Below are 8487 nucleotides of genomic sequence, written 5' to 3'. Positions count from 1 at the left end.
AGACATCTTTAAGCCCAAATTTTCCACTATGTAAGTACTTGTTATGTTTGTACAGCTTCCTCCATCAATGATCACTGCACAGAATTTATCTCCCACATGACATTTTGTATGAAAGATATTTTCTCTCTGTTCATCTTCTTGAGTTTGAATATTCAAAGTTCTTTTGACTACAAAGATGTTGGATGGAAAAGACATGTTAGAAAAAAAAAATGTGTATAGGACCTTACCAATAATACTCTCACAAAGCCTCACGAGTTCACTCCAAGGAAACTTGAATATCACTCAATCTACTCGTGTTTGCACTCTAGGACTTTAAGGCTTTTACTTGTCCTCTTCTGATCTCACTCACTCGATTAGCCTTTTTCCACTCATTCCTCTCTTGCAAAGTTCTTAAAAGAACTAACTCGAGACCTTTCAAGTGCTATGGACGTCGGCTGAAAAGTTCGTTAGTGTAGAGAAAAAATAGAAAGGTAGAAAGGTTAAATAATGAAGGGTGGTGTTATAAAAGAAAGAAAGGTTCACTTACTATGCAAAAATACTCACCACCTTCCTAGAAGAAACAATCAAAGGTCTTGAAAAATTCTTTAGGATTGGTTGAAATGATGATGTTGCTTGTCACTTTTGGCACTTCTTTGCATTTTTGTTTTATTGAATGGTAGGATATTACTTTTGCTTGTTCTTGTTGTAATCCACCTTAGCTCTGATTACCATATGATACGATTCATACCTAGCATTCCTTAGAAGACAAGGTTGTACCTTTGATTTGTTCCGATCTAGGAAAGCAACAAGGATCCTGCACAAACAAGAAAGCTCAAAATAAAATGGTTAAATGGAAGTAATGGAAGGGAAAGATAAATATGGCAGCGGAATATATATATATATATATATATATATATATATATATGGTGATATGTTTTAAGGAAATGATGAAGTATGGTAATGGGGTAGAATGAATGTGATGGAGATGAATATGAAAGGTAGTATCTCAAAGAAGACTCAAAGAAGAACCAATATTAAAGAACAAAGACCCAGACTTTATATAGCTTCTTTAAGGGATGGTATACAAGGACTTTGACCCACTATCTATAAAGAGATAGAAACCAGAAGTATCAGGGTGAAATAGATAGAAACCAGAAGCATAAGCTTGGTAAGTCTATAAAGTTCACTTAAGAACTAAAGAGAGAAACTCTCACAAATATTTGATTAAAAACAAAGTCTGCCTTACAAATGAAATATGAAACCCTATTTATAGAGTTTTGAAGAGATATGGCCGAATGGTACATGGTGTTTTGGTCAGCCCTTGTGCTTCCCTAAAGACATAATTTAATGCATAATTAACATGAATAAATGGGTTTTGGTTCAGCTGAAAAGTAGGAACATGTTTCATGGCTGAATAACATTTGTATCCTTTCAATTTGGTGCCAAGTGGATTCTCACGTATGGAACAATGTTTGATGGTTATATGGAACATCTTGGACGTACAAGAGTCTTCCTCCAAGCTGCTTGAGTGGATATCTTATTAGCAAGCAAGAACTAGTTGTTATTTAACTGGTTTGGTGCTCTCCTTAGTGTTCCACTAGCTGCCCAGATTCCTTGTGAGCTGTTTGTGTCTCCCAAATGCTCCACCAAGCTGTTTGTCTTCCAAAAATGCTCCACCAAGCTGTATATGTTTTCTAATTTCTCCTTTAGCCTCCTTGTATGATTGTACACGCCATTAATGGATTCATGAAGTGGAAATGCAACAGGTGTGAATTTAGTTGTAAATCCCGTACTTATTTCCAACCTGCACTGTCTTAATTAATCTGGGAATATCTCGAGCTCCCAATATTAGATTGACACGATTCAAAGTGTGTTGGAAAGATAAAGAGATAGGGGATTAAATATTAATTAGACTTCATCACCCAAATATGCTTGTAACATGTTCAAAAGTGGAGATCAATATGAGTGACGTGAACTGTCCAGTTGATTGCCTTGAATGTACCTTGCATTGTACAATAGCTAATAAAAAAATGGATGAGTAACACATGCATGAAACAAGTTAATTAAAGATGTGACATGAATGATAATCATGCTGACATGATATGTAAATGATATGCAAACATAATAAATGAAACTAAAACATATGTAAACATAATATAAAGCTAAAGATGTGGAAACGTATGTTATGCATGAAAATCATATAATATGGTATTCATAAATGATAAATGAAAACATATAATAATAATATCCTAAGAAATGATGTGTAGTCATAGCATGTATTTGAATGATATGAAAAACATGATCAACTAAGCACAGGATAATAATATGATAATTTATACTAACAAATGAATGCATTCTTATGATAAAATAAAATATATAAATTATATAATATAAGATAGGATAAGGAAGAACTCCCTTAGAAACAGTAATGAAGATCATCCATGGTGTGATCAAATCATGGAGAAAATTGTAGCTAGTTTGGATCGTATCATCCTCAATGCCGACCGCGACAGAAAGATCAGCAAGGACGATTTGAGGAGATTTTATGCCGATTTTCCAACTGTTTCAATGACGAAGACGAAATGATCGGGCTGATTTCGTTGGCGGATTTGAACGATGGGTTTGTGGAGTATGAGGAATTCGAACGCGTTTTGGGAGGGAATAAAAAGAAGGTTTCATCGGGTTATGGTGTGATGAAAGATGTATTTAAGGTTGGATAAAGATGGAGATGGGAGATTGAGCCACGAGGATTTGAAGAGTTATATGAACTGGGCTGGTTTCTCCGCTTCCGATGAAGATAAGGTGATGATTAGATTGGGCGGTGGTGACGGCGACAATGGTGTTAGTTTTCATGCTTTGCTTAAGATTTGGGCTTTTGATTTTTCTGGGTAATTTTTTAGTTTTGTTTTGATTATTGAAATAATTGTCGAAAAAATAAAAGAAAAGAAAATTTGCTATGAAAATGCTATTGTTCATATTTATTTGGTAATTAACTATTTCCTTTTTGAAATATACATTTTTTTCTTGCTTCCTATATTATTTCTTACTCAATTCGTCTTTAACAAAAAAATCAATTATATTGATTAAAAAGTTAATTATTAAAAAATATGACCTATGACATATTATTATTTGATGTTAATATTTTTAAGGTAAAGTATACAAATGGTCTCCTAACTATAAAATGATTTTTTGTTGAGTTCCCAACTATTGGAAGTTATAAAACTATCCCTTGACTATAGTGTAGTGTTTTGTTGAGTCCCTCCACTATTAAAAGTTACAAAATGGTCCACTCGACTATTCATATATTCCAAACTCGTTATTTTCTGTTAAAAATTTAAAGACAATATGAGTTGGACGTAACCTATTGATTGCAAAAATCTGATATTAAAATCTCAAACGACTATCATATCTCAGCCAACATGTTGACGTCCAGCTCAATCTATCATCATTTTTTAACGAAAAAATGAGTTTAAAAATATGAATAGTTGAGAGATTATTTTGTAACTTTTAATAGTTAGGGAACTTAATAAAGTATCACCCTATAATCAGGGATCATTTGTATACTTTACCCATATTTTTTAAGGTAAAATGAAACAAAAATCTCTAAAAATTTATGCTTAATATAAAAACAGTGTTCAAACTATATTATGTTTCCCATTTAGGCGCCTAAACTATTTTTTGGTCAATTTAGGTATCTAACGTCACAAACGTTACCATTTTAACTGCTCCGACCGTAACAGTCGCTAAAGATCTTGTTAAGTGACACATGTCCTATTTTGATATTTTCATTTTTTAAAAAAAAAGTTAAAAATAAATTATTATATTTTAAAAAATATTTTTAAAAAAAATACTCCAGCCCCCTTCTCTCCCACCGCCCTCAGCTAAAGGTGTCAAAAATCCATTATCGTTAAGCGTGACTTTTAACTGGTATAACTGTTACATTTAACAAGCTAATTAACTGAACCTTTAATGCTAAACGGTTTCAGTTAACCAGACCGCTAAAAATGATTATTAATGGTTAATGTTACGATTATGCATTTTGATAAATGATTAACCATTAATAAATTAATGTAATACACCAAATTTTGTCTAGTGACTAGAATGTAAGTTTTGAAAGTTTAGAGTCTAAAGTATAAACTTTAAAAAGTTTAGGGATCAAAATTTTAATTTTTAAAAGTTATATATTTTAGTCTGTAAATGAATAGTTTGGATTAAAAGATATTTTAGTGGGAATTAGATTTTCGGTATGGGATTTTTGTTAAAACCTATAAAACAATAAAGTTCGATATTGAAATCGAATAATCAAATTGAACCAGAATTTCACAAAAATTTGAAGGATGTTAGAAAATGGTCAGAAATATTATTTTCATATTTTATATCAGATAAATTTTGTTTAAAACAATCTAATTTTTTCAGATTTGACCGAACAGTGGAATTTTAGTGACTAAAATACAATTTTTGAAAATTGCATGGCCAAAGTTAAAAGTCAAAGCCAAGTTGATTCATCTTTGACCAAGGAATATTTTAATGGAAGATAATGCAATGGTACTTGGTAATTATCAAGTTTCATTAATGGGATTTTTGGGATTTTTCATTAATTAAATTTTATATTATTAAGCCAAATTATTAGTTGACAAATACTAGAATAATGAAGAAAATAGCCACATTTTTAGCCATCTTCAAGCTTATGAACGAATACACCATAGCCTAAAAGGTAAAAATTTTCTTTTTGATTTTTGAAACTATATACTTGATTTTTGGGTTAAGTTATTAGATAGAGAATTAATCTACATGAAATTCTCTATCATTTGGTATAGAAATCACATGGTAAACATGCCTATATGATGAGTTTGGTAGCTAGGGTTTATGGATTTTGAAGAATTGATGAAGGATTTTCATGTTAGTGATGTTGGAGATTAATTCTAAAGCATGTGTGATGATTAAAACTAAGTGTACAGTCTTAAAGTAAATTTAGTCTTGGCTACGATTTTATGAGACTGGTTTATTTTGATTCAATTTGATGTTGAGATGATTGGAAATGCATGAATTTGATCATAAGATGTTGAATTCATGTTTGAAATTGAATGAAATTCTTGCCCTTTTTCACAAGGTAGGTTTGGCCATATTAAGGAAATTAGGGGGAAATATTGAAAATTTCATATAGTTTAGAATTGATATTATAAGTGTTCTATATGTTTTAGAGATCAATTTGGAACAATTTGGAAGCTTGAAATAGAAAAAGAGCTAATTTACAAGTTTTGAGAATTTAGGGACATTGTGAGATTTGGAGTATTAAATGATAATATTTAGTATTGAGATGCAAGAAAATTAAGTTGGAAAGTTATTGGGAACCAAATTTCAAATTTGGTAAAAATTTGGGTTGAAATTTGAAAGGTCCTAAGAAATGGGGACTTGTTTGCAAGTTAGTAAATATAGAAGTGTCATTTGGGTGAATTAGGAAAATTCTGGAAATTCTGGAAGCTTACTGAAATTTTTGTTTAATTATTAAGTTTGAATCAAATTACAAGTTTACAAAGATTGAAAGTTGAATTGACAAAGTTTAAGAAAGTTTAGGATGACTTTGCAAGCTTTTGAATGTTTAAGTATTGATTTGAATATTTTATTGATGAGCTGGAAATTTTATGTTATTAATGTGAAATAATCATAATGGTGAAGGATCATTATGAAGTTAATAGAAAAGTTAAGGTGAATTCTAGAAAGAATTCATAATTAGTGGTTTAATTGTGTAGTTGGCAAACGTTGAAGGGTTGATAGTGAAAATAAATATTTATAGGATCGAATAAGTATTTTGAGAAGTTTGAAAGTTACGATGGAAGTATGATTTGGTTTTATATCGATTTAAGTATTGAATCTATCAAATTTTATATTTAAGTTTAGATTTTGATAGTTTGATGCTAACATATAATTTGAATATTTTATGTTATTATATAATGTCGTCAGATCAAGGTAAATCTATTGATTCAAGAAGATTGAAAGGAAGGAAAAAGTAAGGGACCGAGAAGATTATCATGGAGAAGGTTCGATAGCAAGGCAAAGGTGAGTGCATTTAATTCGTGTTTGTGTTATCGTACAAACATTGGCTTGCAATAAGCCAGTGACGGAGTTACTACGGTAAAAAATGACTCCTAATGTTATGTGAATTGTGATTCTAGCCTAAAGGTTCATTTATTAAGCTTACAGAATTATGAATAAGCTAAGGAAGCTAATTAAGGAAAGTTGTCTAGAAATTAGAATTTGAATAGTGAGTTTAGAAATTTACCATAAATTATACGAAATTGATTAGAGAATGGTCTCCATACCATTAGATTCGTATATCAATCTAGATTCGTTTAAAATAGACGGTGACTGATGTCGTGGTGTACACAAAAAGATATGAATTTTTAATCGGTGATATGTCATAAAATAGAGTAGCAGATTCTGCCCGAAGCAGCTTTTGTTAGTCAACTTTCAAAATTCACTATGAATTGTACAAGTGAAACTAGACGAAGTTCCATGTATTGTTAAATTCGTATTCAAGTATACTTTTCATTAGTGTACACAGAATAATTTTTTAGTTTATTAATTAATACATAATAATATTTGTTTGAAGGTAGTGCAAACACCCAAAATATAGAATTTTGATAAATTGTATATTGAAAGTAGTGGTAGGCAAAGGATTTAAATCTAAAGCTTACTGAGAATTATATTTTTATTTAATAATAATAATAATAATAATAATAATAATAATAAATAATAATAATAATAATAATAATAATAATAATAAAGTGTTAAAGTGAGTACAGTTTGTTTGTTGATTATTATAATTGAGGATGACTTGCGATAAGTCAACCTCATTTTATTTTTAAGTATGATTTATAAATTTTTTAGTATGAAATATTTTTATAAAAATTCTCATCAAGTTTTATGAATAATTTTAGGTATGAATTACCCAAGTATGATATTTACAATGATGAATTCTAAATGTTTACAATTATCAAATGATTTTCAGTTATAAGATATTTTACAGTTATTAGATGATTTACAGTTATCAGATATTTTACAGTTATCAGATACATATTAATAAATGATTTTATGATGATAAATATAATCCCATTGTATGTTACATTTAGAGTCGTAGGTACATTTGACATGTCATTAAGTGAGTACTTATCAGTTTCAGTTCAGCTTTGGTACATTCGTGTATCAATGCTCAATTATCAGCTATCAGTTCAACTTTGGTACATTTGTGTAACAATGTTCAGCACAATTGGTGCTCAGGTTATGATTGCACTGAAGTGCATCATATCGTTGTTTCAGTTATGATTCGACACCGTGTTGTGCCTAGTGCGCACCTTAAACTCACGTACCTTAAATTCTCTCACATATACATTGGGCTATAACAGTAAATGTGAAAGTTACGATAATATATGAAAGAAAGGAACACAGAATTGAAAAGAAACTTTTGAAACATGTTCGAATGAAAATAACAAAGTTATTTATGATATTCGATGTTGACTTGCATGATTTTTTATAAGATTATGAGACAATGATTTTCAGGTCTTCAGAAGAAAAAACTATTTGACTAGTCGGGTTTGAAGTTTCAATGTTTTTAATTAAATTACATTTTATTACTTATATTTTATGGATTTTACATTTTAGTTATATTTTTGCCTTGCTAAGTTTTTACTTAGCGTATCATGATTTTCATGTGCAGGTTTGAATAAAGTAGAGGTCGTGAAATGAGGAGCTTGCCAACATCTTATGCAAAATCAAACCTATCAACAATATTAGTAAGATAATCTAACTTTGACTTATTAGTGGCATGTACATTATCTCTATTGGGTTGTTTTATCAGATTTATTTTAAAAGGATTTGTAATAGTAATTAGGATTATTTTCTTTACTTTTGTCTAATTTTAATATTAATCGTATTTATGAGTGAATAATATAAATGTTATGTTTTAAATGGTTTAAAATCAAGTAGTATTATGCAGTTGTATTTGGATATGAATAACACTGAACTGCCTAATTACTGAATGAAATCAGATTAGTGTTCAATGATCAAACGATATTTTATAAATTTATATGATTAAGAAAAAAGTTTTTAAAGTAAAAAGTGAAATTATTAAATGAAACAATTTTTTAGGCATTTCAGTTCAACAAATGTCAGTTGAAGTTGATGTGACATCTGTAGCTCGTATTACAAGACACATATAAGCTATGGGTATTACATTTATTGGTATCAGAGCAACATGTTTAGTCGATTCTCGGCTTAAACTGAGCCTATGATATGTTAGAAAGATGTACATGCCACTAGGATGTTAAAAAACTTACTGATTTGGTATGGTTTTATGATTTTATTATTGATGTACTCCTTACTAATGTAATATGAAAACGTATGTGTTAGATGTTGGAAGCTAAGAACCAAGGTAAAAATATAGATAATATTAGAAATATAATCGAGATTAGAATCTATTCAATCGGATTTAGGGAAACTTTAGTATCTCTC

The 8487-nt window shown here is 29.8% G+C and overlaps 1 pseudogene; it reads left to right on the top strand.

Moving 5' to 3' along the window:
- Positions 1-2147: 2147 nt before the first annotated feature.
- LOC120191614 lies at positions 2148-2899 on the top strand (annotated as a pseudogene).
- Positions 2900-8487: the final 5588 nt, after the last annotated feature.

This window comes from Hibiscus syriacus, unplaced genomic scaffold (assembly GCF_006381635.1).
Source record: "Hibiscus syriacus cultivar Baekdansim isolate YM2019G1 unplaced genomic scaffold, ASM638163v2 tig00116970_pilon, whole genome shotgun sequence".
NCBI classification, from domain to species: Eukaryota; Viridiplantae; Streptophyta; class Magnoliopsida; order Malvales; family Malvaceae; genus Hibiscus; species Hibiscus syriacus.
The sequence above is the reverse complement of the archived record's forward strand: the minus strand, read 5'-3'. Positions and strand labels throughout refer to the sequence as shown.